Source organism: Pteropus medius, unplaced genomic scaffold (assembly GCF_902729225.1).
Source record: "Pteropus medius unplaced genomic scaffold, Ma_sr-lr_union100, whole genome shotgun sequence".
Lineage (NCBI taxonomy): Eukaryota > Metazoa > Chordata > Mammalia > Chiroptera > Pteropodidae > Pteropus > Pteropus medius.
In genome coordinates, this window is record NW_024354499.1 from 9040212 (window position 1) to 9051814 (window position 11603).

At 31.7% G+C, this 11603-nt stretch overlaps 1 pseudogene; it reads right to left on the bottom strand.

Moving 5' to 3' along the window:
- Nucleotides 1-1852: 1852 nt before the first annotated feature.
- Nucleotides 1853-1971, bottom strand: LOC120594748 (uncharacterized; annotated as a pseudogene).
- Nucleotides 1972-11603: the final 9632 nt, after the last annotated feature.

The following is an 11603-nucleotide window of genomic DNA, read 5'->3' on the forward strand; positions in this document are numbered from 1 at the left end:
TTATTATTGGTCAGATTTTCATGCTTCTGCGTGGTAATTTTTTACTGGATACCAGATTTTGTGTGTCAGTCTCAGGCTATTGATAATCAATCCTGTGGATGAACCAGCCATTGTGGTTCTTGTTATGATAGCAAAATGCCTTCAGGAAACTTGGATGGAAACTTGGATGGAAAAAAAAATGGTTTATTACTTTCAAGTCCTTGAACTTATATGACACATTTGAGATTATACAATGAGGTAGTGGAGAGAGAAGGACAGAGAGAAAGCACATGCACATGTGCACACTACAGAGGTAGGGGGAGTGGTGACAGGGAGACAGGGAGGCAAGAGGGAGAGAGAGAAAGAGAGAAAGAGAGAGAGAGAGAGAATACGAATATAGGCCTGGGGGTTGTTTTTATTTGGGTAGTCAAGGATGGGAACCTAGGGTTACATGGACTCACTTGTTATTGGTTAAGAGCAGAACTTAAATATGAGAGAGAAAAAAAAAAAGCAAACCAAGCAATCTAAATTGTCAGTTATCAAAATCAATCGAGATCACTAAAACAAAGGAGCTTGGGTGGAGTGAGAGGGGTCCAGTCTGACTTTATCTAGGCTTGTGCTGGCCATTTGTTTATTGGAGATAGCCATCTTTGAAGTGAATGCCCCTTTGAACTAGGCATCTCAGCAATCAAAGCTTAAATCAGGCACTTATAATACAAAAAGAAAAGATTACCATCAGGACTTAGCTACAACAGACATTGCAAAGTTTGCTTTGTTAGAGCTTTTTTTTTTTGCAATTTACAAATTATCTTGAGCCTTGTTCTTGGAAATGGTTACTTGGAAACAGTTTCATTCTTTTAAATCTAGGACCATTTGTGAATTTTTGTTTTAAGTTCATTTGTCTTTGAATACTTCTTCCTAGAAAAATGTCTGGTTTATAGAAGTCTTTTCTCAGATTTGAATTTACATGTAATTATAAGATGTGTATAACTTTCATACATAAGATAGTGTTTTTTTAATTATTATTCTAAATATTTTGTATACATGGGTTGCAAATTTATCTAAATAAATGTTCATGCACAAGTTTCTTTTCTGGTTTCTGTAGCTTCCAACAGTTAGAAAAAGTTGATAAATGGATGTTTAAAACTTAATTCTTCCATAGGTACATAGATGAACTTGTTTTATATATTCAATAAAATTTCAGCTATTGTCCTTCCGGTTCTCTAGCCAGCAGCATAGCTTGCAATAGAAGCAATTGTAGCAATGTCTAAGGGCAGGATTCAGCTATTAAGTTCCAGATTCATTTTCAAAGTGTATCGACTATTGGGCTCACTAGATCATAAATGCACAGTTCATTCAGATGTAGAATATATCTATATTAGTTTTCCAGCAACTCCATAAATCTAGTTTGCCACTGTTTTCACCAGTAAATAATTTTTTTAGCATTCATTTAGATGATTTAAAAACCTACAACGATGACTGGAGTTAAAAGAAGCTGAAGTATTTTTGATAGCTATTTCTGAATTAAAGTTGTTTGAGCAAATCATAACTAATCATCTCATAAATGTATCCCAATTAAGGCCGATAAAAACTAGCTTATAGGTTATCTCCCTTTCCACACACATACACATTACATTCTCTATATTGAAGTATATTATATTACGAACTACATTTCATAGGTTTTTTTCCTACTTTTCTTCAATAGCCTCACTAGACATTTTTATTGCACAGATTTTATTTTTTTTTATTAATTTTACTTTTTTTCAAAGAATTGGTTTTTAGATTTTTTTTTTTTCAGGCAAAGCAATCCTTAGTTGACCTCACAGTTTGCAAGGACCTTGTCAGTTTACAATCCCTTATTTTTTATTTTTCACACCTACAGCACCTGGTCTTCCTAGGTGGTCTCCCATCCAAATACTAACTAGGCCCAACCCTGCTTAGCTTCCAAGATCAGATGGGATCAGGCTTGTTCAGAGTGGAATGGCCGTAGACTAGTTTTTAGATTTTTTAAATTCTTCTTTTTTGTTATATTTTTGTTTTCAGACTCCTAAATATTTGTTTTCTGTTTTATAAATTCATTTCTCCTATGTATCTTTCTTAATTTTCTTAACAGTGAATGCTTAATATCTTTTTTATTCTTTCTTACTTGAAAATAAAAAATATTTTAGTCATAGAATTTTTCTCCAACCACTACTTTGTTCATCTCAAAAAAGTTTAAATATATACTAGGACTACTCTTTTTTGTTTTGGAAATTATAAAATGGATGCTTAACAATTTTGCTTTTCTTTTCTTTATATTTAAAATGGTTATTCTTTCTCTATTAAATTTCTCTTTTAAGTTGCAAAATTAGTTTTAAGATTTTATCTTAATTTTCTAAATTTTTCTCCCTAACAGGAATAAATGACATTTAGACATTGCTTTTATTCTCTTGGAAGCCCCCATGGGTGACCTTGCCTTGATACCGATAACAGTCCAGTTGCATTCCTAAGCTGCAGGTCTGGTTGATATAAATTTTTGTCATTAGTTGAGCAATGAATGAGATTAACTGGGAAGGATGCCAGAGCCATTGGCAGTCCAAAAGGAATTCATCTGTGTATTTGTTGTTGTTCTGTTTAATTAAGCTTCTGCTTTCTGTATCTTAGGCTACTCACTTTGCCACCAGTGTCTATAATAACTCCTCTTTCCTTCGGGTTTCCTGCCCTTTCTGAGCAGTCCTCACATCCTCAGTCTTCCTGCTTGCCATGTCTACTGTGCTGTCCCTATGGTCTATAGGTTACTTGGTCACCGTGTTGATAACATTGAAGGAAGAGTGTGTGTGGTCTGCTGTTTCTGTAAACCATGACTGACGCTTGTCCCCAGTCCTCACCTGCAAATATGGAGATGTTAAAAAGGATTCTTAAACGTATCTCCCTTATTGTTTAAGGATGCTATTGTTTCTCAGGAAGAAAAAGCTGTGGGGAGTCCTTTAGCATGGTCTGTCATCTGATCCATGTTCACTATGATAGCTTTTATTCATAAATTTTCTTGGAACTGGATAACTATGTCCTCTAGTTTTCAGTATTGAACCAGGCATAACTTTATTATTATGTCTTGTATATGGAAATCCTTTATTTCAGGTCATGGAAAATATGTGATAATAGGTATACATGCATACATTGTCCGCATCCCTGAACACAAAATACACTCTGTAAAGTAGTTATAGCTATTCTTTTAAATAATGCAGGCATGCGAAGAAACTTAGAGTAAAAGAGTGAAAAAAAACCCTCTTGATTATTTAATTCTATTATCCAAAAAGTATTACTGAAAAAAATATGTACATTTAAGTATTCAACATAAAACACTTCAATTTTATTCATATGGAGGACCTTATCTTAGAAATATATTCTACTTTTCTCAGTCAATAATATATCATCATATTGCCATGTCATACATACAACACTTTCTAACTTTTTTAAATGGCTGCAAATATTTTATCTTGGTGATATTTCCATATCAGCAGATAGAGGTAAATATCATTCTTCTTAAATAACTACAGGATTGGAGAAAAGCATCAGCCATGGTTCACAGGAGCAGCAGACTATACACCTGAAATTTTATTTTCAAAGAATGACTTAATTTTATGAAAGCATGAATTATTTGTGCACCTTTCAAAACTTTTGTCTAATCCATGACTGACCATAATTTGCATATGACATCTATCATGTCTGGCCAGCTTATAAAAAAATCTCCTCATTCAATGGCTCTGTTTACTTAAGTGTTTAAAAGCACCATGCCGTTTTGAAGAACTGCTGGCAATTTCTAACCTCAGTTTTAAAAGGGTTATTGCATTTGCCTGTTCACCTGGGTGTGTCACTTATAAAATTATTTCCAACTTTATGGATATAGGGATAACAGCTAATGGGAAGTGATGGCCTTTTGCATTTTTATGAACACTAATATGTTTAAACACTGACATAAAATTTTACTTTTGCAAACAGCAATCTCAGAAACAATAAGAAAAATTACCAGTGCTAATTTGGTAGCTCTCTACCCTATAAATGTGGTTCTTGAAATCTTAAGGGCTCTCATGGATTTGTTATTTCAATTACATTTTTAATGATACATGCTATCTGAACTGACAAGTCTGTTTGAATGTCTTGCTGCATAAAACTAAATCAATTCACAGAGAAATGTGAAGAGAATATAGATTTATTAATATTGGGATACATGATATGTAGGAACACAACAAAAGTAAGATGTTTTTACTATTCAAGAACAGAAAATTCATATACTTTGTAATATACAATAATACATAATAGGAAAAGGCAATCACTCTGTTGAATGGCTTGATAACACTATAAAATACAACAGGTATGCATTTTCTTCCCTTCAAATATGGTTTGGAGTCATATCTGAATCATATAAAGGAACAACTACCATTTATAAAATAAATGAAGTCCAAGAGAATCACAAATAACTGATATTTGAAAGTTGAAGGCACTGTCAATATAACACATTAGAATAAGTCATCAATGATTCATTCTAGAATCTATAAATTCCCATATGAATTAGGGACTATCGGCAATACACAAATCTTGTTTTTTTTCCTTTTTAATCTATTTTATGTATCATACACTTATGTGAATCTTAGAGACAAGATTCACTGAAAGAACATAATGCTGTAACGATGTGAAAAACTTCCATGAAAATTCTCACCAACTTGGCATAGAAGCTCTGATCAGACAAAGAATAAAATACTGTGTGGAAATAACCAGATTCAGAGTTGTGGAGCAATGTCTGTCTTAAAGTAGCTGTCCTCAAAACCAGCTGCAGAGTAGATTACTCTGGAGAATTAAAAGAGTCAGGTGCCAAGGAATAACACTGATAAATCCCAATTTCTGGGGCAGAGAATGGAGGTCCATGGCCTGGTCTTGGTATTGTCTAAAGTCTCTTCTAGGTGTTCATATTATTCAGAAAGAATTAAGGATCAACCAACCAGGGTTTCTTAATTCTTAATTTCAGGGTGTTTTATTGCTAAAATGATTAAACATATCTAATACTGCTCCAACATAGTCTGGGAACGAATGATATTTGCATTACCAAATGAAGTTAGGCTATGCCATGCCATTTTGTAGATGTACTGTCTTTTCTTGAATATGTTAAGATGCCAGTATTTTTAAGTTTCTTATTTATACCCTAAATTACCTTTGGTTCAATTGAGATCAGTTTTAATAGTTTATTTATGTATATTTATCTTAATCTTTCTTTTCATGTGATGTTTATCCATGTATGCTAGAAGAACCTTGATTGTCTATTGATATTTAAGAACAAAAGATAATAATGATTACTTATTTAGAATGTTTTTTCTCAGTTGTTGATATACAGGAGTGTTTACCCTATGATGAATTATTCTAGAATTATAAAAGTTGAGGCCCATTTATGTGTATTGGGTTTGCCAAATGGCAGGCTTTGTGTGGTTGGAGAATGTCAGACAGTTGCCAAATATTCCACCCAAGATTAAGAATTGTGAGAATGTAAGGATAAACTCAAAGACAAGTGCTGTCCTGAAAGTAAAAGTTAGCCATGTGGGAAAACAGATTAAAAACGGTGAATGATATTCTTTTTTTACGTAAGTTTATTGAAACATAGTTGACATGTAACATCATGTAAGTTTAAGGTAAACTACATGATGATTTGATACACATATTTGCAAAATCATTACCACAATAAGATGGGTTAACATCTCCAACAAGACACATTAACCCATTTTTTGTGAGGCGAGACTATTGAAGATGTACTCTCAGAATATTTCAAGTATACAATACAGTATAATTAACTATATCAACATGCTAAACATTAAAGCCCCGCAACTTATTTGTCTTTTAACTGCAAGTTTGTACCCTTTACCAATATCTTCCCAATTTCCCCATCTCCAGCCCTTGATAACCACCATTCTAGTATATTTCTATGAGTTCGGCTTTTTCAGAATTTACCTATAAGTAGAATCATACAGTATTTGTCTTTTCTGTCTAATTTATTTCACTTAACATAAGGCTCTTAAGGTCCATTATGTTGTCTCGAATATACACATATATGTAAACACACATATGCACACACACACATATATACATCACATTATATATATATATACACACACACACATATATATGTATATATACACATATATATACATATCACATACATATATATATGTACATATATATGTGTATATATACATATATATATGTATGTGATACACATATATCACATTTTTAAATCCATTTATCTGTCAATGGACACTTAAATTGTTTCCATGTCCTAGCTATTGTGAATAATGCTGCAATGACTGTGGGGGTATAGATATCACTTTGAGATAAAAATTTTTTTTTCTTTGAATATATACTCAGAAGTAGGATTCCTGAATCATATGGTGGTTCAATTTTTTAGTTTTTAAAGAAAACTCCATACTGGCTGCACGAATTTACATTCCCATCAACAGTACAGAAGTGCTCCTTTTTCTCCACATCATTGCCAGTCAGCACTTACTGTTTCTCGGCTTTTTTTATAATAGCCATTCTAAGAGGTGTAAGAGCATAGACTTTATAATCATATCTTTCCTGAGTTTACATCACAGCTCCACTCCATTTATAGGGTGTGCAACCTTTGGGAAGTTACTCGCCATCTCTTATCCTGTTTTTCTCATACGTAAAATGGGGATTAAAAAATTACTACACAGGCAAAGAAGTAGAAAAATACAACCCATAATAATGAGTAAACAAAACAAATCACAATCAGTTGGAACCCATGCCAAATCAATACAAATGTTAAAATTAACATATAGAGTATAAAAATATTTGTATAAACATAGTCTGTATGTTTAATAGGTTAAGTAGAGATATGGAAGAAGTTTAATAGACACAAATTGAACTTTTCAATCAAAAACTATAATGTACAGGTACTGAATAGAATTAATAACATATTAGACATAAAAGAAGACAAAAAAAATCTGTGATCTCGAACATATAACTACCAATAAAAACTACCAAATTTGAAACACGGAGAGAAATAATTTTTAAAATAAAATGACCATCAATGAGTTGGGAAGATAACTTTAAGTGGCCTGATATATGTAGCAGTATTGTGCCCAAGAAAAATAGAAAGAAGGGTACAGAAAAATAGATGTTTATAGAAATAAACATGGCTGAAATATTTGAAGAAATAAGGTGTGACCATTTTCAAAACATGACGAAAATTATAAATCAAAGCTCAAGAAGCCAACACAACCTAAGAAAATAGAAAAAAAAAAAGCATGAATAATATCAAAACTAGTGATAAAGAGTAAATGCTAAAAGGAAACAGAGGAAGGGATAGTATTACATACAGATGACCAGATTTCCCATAGAAAAAAAATGCAAATATAAACACAGTGAGGAAACATTTTTAAGGCAATAAAAAAGTAATCTCTATCAACCTATTCTTCTAAACCTTGTAAAAATATTTTTTCTAACATGAAGACAAAATATAGACTTTTTCAAACATACCAAAATTGAAAATACTCATCACCGGCAGACCTATAAGAAAAATAAATGAAGTCTTTCAGGCCAAAGAAAAATGATATCACATAGGTTTATAATCAAAACAAGGGAATAAAGAGCACCTGAAATAATGACTAAATGGGTAAATATATGATTGTTTTATTATTATTGAAACATTTAAATATATAACTGATTTTACAGGAAAATTTTTAAAACATGTTTTGGTATTATAATGTATGTGTGACTAAAATGTATGCCAATAATAGTGTAAGGATAGAAAGGGAAAAATGCAAGAATTTTAAGTTTCTTAAACTATACATGAAATAGCATAATGACATCTGCGATAAGTTCAATGCCTGTTGTAAGTTAAAGTTATATAATGTACTATAAACTCTAATTAACCACTAAAATAACAAAACTAACTATAGCTAATCAACTAACAAAGGAGATAAAATGAAATCATAAAAAATACTCAACTGAAACAAGGCAGAATAAGAAGAAAACTAAACAAAAAAAGATGAGGTACATAGAAAAATATTGAGATGATAGATTTTAACCTAACCATGGTCATAATCACATATAAATGATTTACACATTCTAATTAAATATCAGAGAATATTATATTGAGTTTAAATGCAAGACCTTATTATTTGCTGCTTATAAGAAACACGCATTTGATGTAGAGATGCTAATTAGTTAAAAGTTTAAAAAACAGACAAAAATATACTGTGCAAATGCTAAATTAAGAGTGCTGAGATTCTCAAGAAAAAAAAAAGTAAAATATGATTTGTTGACAAGTAAATAACTAACTGTAGGACACCGAGTTGTTTAATTTTCACAGAATGACCTCATCTGAACACTGAAGCTATAAATGCTTAGTCCAAGAATTGTGACAAGACTTAAATAAACATTTTAAAAGTTATAAAGTTATAAACTGCCATACAAATGCAATACTAGATGGAGTGATTGGAAACATCTCACTACCAATTTAGAGGCTACTTGATTGTCCAAGGGAAAGAGAAGAAAGGCCAGAATTAATGTACTAACATTAGAGATGATCTGATGGATGTGGGCATCATTTCAGGTGTAGGGTGGATCAAATTTGAGGGCTAATTAGGTAAGTAAAAGTCAAGGAGAAGGAAAAGGTAGACATGACTAAACTTTGAACCCATGTGACTAGGCAAATGCTGATGATAGTAGAGCCAGGAAAAACTGAAATAAGTTTCATTTTGAACACTAGTACAGTATTCATAGGACATGTCTAGGAGAAAAGATCAGCTTGTAGTCTAAGGGAATAGAATAGGCAGATTCCTAAATTGCGCCTACCCCCACTCCCAATTTCTTGCTCTAATCCCTGGGAATATGACTGTGATAAGATATTATGCTCTAGTTCTATTATGTTTTATAGCAAAGGTCCCTTGTTAGTCAACTTTAAAATTAACAAAAGAAGATTGGAGTGATTTTAAGCTAATCACAAAAGCCCTTAAAAGCAGTTTTCTTTGACTGATAGCAGAAAGCAGTCATAGAGATTCAAAGCATAAGAAGGACTAAAACCACTGCTGCTGCCTATGATGCACTGTGGTTGGTTTGTTGATGGAAGAGGCCAAGCATAAGAACCAGAGTGATTTCTATGAACTGAGAATAATCCCCAGGCAACAGCTATCAAGGACACAGGAAACTTCATCCTAAAACTACAAGGACCTGGATTCTTTCATCTACCCAAATGAGCTAGAAGGTAATTCTTCCCAGAAACCTTCAGATGATATCCCAGTCCAGCTAACATCTTGCTTTCAGCTTTTTTGACTCTAAGAAGAGATTTAGTTAAGCTTATCAATATTCCTGACTTACATAACTGTGAGATAACAAATAGGTGTTGTTAAGAAAAAGAAAGAAGAGAAGGAGGAGGAGGAAGAAGAGGAGGTGAAGAAGGAAGAGAAGAGGAAAAAAAATGGAGGAGAAATAAGAAAGCATTAATAGCTATATTAACCTTGGACAAAGAAGTTTTGAAAGCAAAGAATATTTCTAGGAGTACAGGCCATTTGATAATGTTTCAGGGTTAAAACATCAAGTGGTCATAACAACTCTAAATGTTTATTGCCCTAATAACAGAGTTTCAAAACACACAAAGCAATGACTGATAGAACTGCAAGGGGAACAAGACAAATTCACAATTGTAGTTGAAGATTTTAATACCACTCTCAATAATTGAGAGGATAAGTAGACAGAAAATCAGTAAGGATATAGAAAGACGTTATCATTCAATTTTATCTAATTGACATTTATAGACCTCTCAACCCAAAGCTAGGAGAATATAAGCTCTTTTCAAGTACACACGGAACATTTAGCAAGATAGATCATAAAACATGGCTCAATACATTTTAAAGGAGTCAAGTGATACAAAATATATTCTCTGTTAATGATGAATTAAATTAATACTCAAAAACCAGAACTCTCAACAATTTTCAAATATTTGGAAACTAAATTTAAAAAATCTCAATAATCCATGGGTCAAAAAACTAAAAAAAAGTGAAATGAAAATGTATATTGAGGTAAACAAAAATGAAAATACAATATATAAAAATCATAAAATTCTGCTAAAGCAGTATTTAGCATGAATTTTTAATGCCAAATGGCTATATTAGAGAAGAAAAGTCTCAAGTTAATGACTTCATTTCTATCATAAGTAACTAGAAAAGATAAATAATGAAAATAAAAATATAAAAGTATAGAAAAATAATCAATGAATTAAAAAATTAGTTATTTGGGGGAAAAAAGGTAAACTTCTAGTCAGGCTGGTCACAAAAAAAGAAAAAGTGAAGACACAAATATTTCAATATCACAAATAAGAGAAGTGACATTATTATAGATTTTACAGTGACTCACAGGATAATATGACTATGTTATGAAGAAATGTAAGCCATTAAAGGCGACAAACTACATATAATGGACAAATTCATTGAAAGACACAAATTATCTACCAAAGCACACTTAAGAAAAAATAGGTAACCTGAATGGTCTTGTATTGAAGCAATATAATTCGAAGTTAAAAGCTTTCCCGAAAGAGTACTTTAGGGACAAATGCATTCTTTGATGAATTCTACAAAAATTTTAAAAATAAATATTATTAATTCAAAACAAACTTGGAATATTTCTTAATTTATTCTATGAACCCAAAATAATGTTTATAACAAAACCAGACAAAATCATTGCAAGGAAAAAGAAAAATCTAGAAACAGATATTCTTTATAAACATAGGTGCAAAAGTGTTAAACAAAATTTTGGTAAATAAAATCCAACAATATATAAACAAGTTAACCCATCAAAACCAAGTAAGATTTATTCCTTTTAGACTTATCCCAAGATTGATTTGACATTCAAATCTCAATCAGTGTAATTCATCATATTAACAAACTATAAAACAACACCAAATAATTGTTACAATAAGGTAGAAAAAGAATTTGACCAGATCCAATACCCATTCTTGATAGAACTCTTCAGTAAGTTAAGAAGAAAAGGAAACTTCTTCCACCTAAAAAAGGGCATCCATAGAGCTGACATACTTAATATTGAAAGAATGAAAGCTTTCACTCTAATATCAGGAAGAAAACAGCCTGTCCCTTTTCACCTTCATTCACATTTTAGTGGAGATTCTAGCAAGGTGAGAAAAAGAGATAAAAGTCATTTCTATTGGTAAGGTAAAAGTAATACTGCCTTCTTTTACAGAAAAGATCACTGTATAGAATCTACATACACTGGAATTGATGAGTGAGTTTAGCAAGGCCATAGGAACAATATCAATATACTAAATCCATAATATTATTATATACTAGCAATAAACAGCTGGAAATTGAAATTCAAAATACACTTTACAACAACATCAAAAAGATATAAACCACTTAGAGATAAATTTGCAAAATATAGTTTTCAGTGCAGACTTTACACTGAAAACTATAAAATATTGCTGAAAGAAATTAAAAAAGACAAACTAATGGAGAAATATACCTTGATCCTGGGTGAGAAGTCTCAATATTGATAAGATCCTCCTCGAATTTAGCTATAGATTCAATGCAACCCCAATCAAAATGCCAGCAATATCTTATGTGGAAATT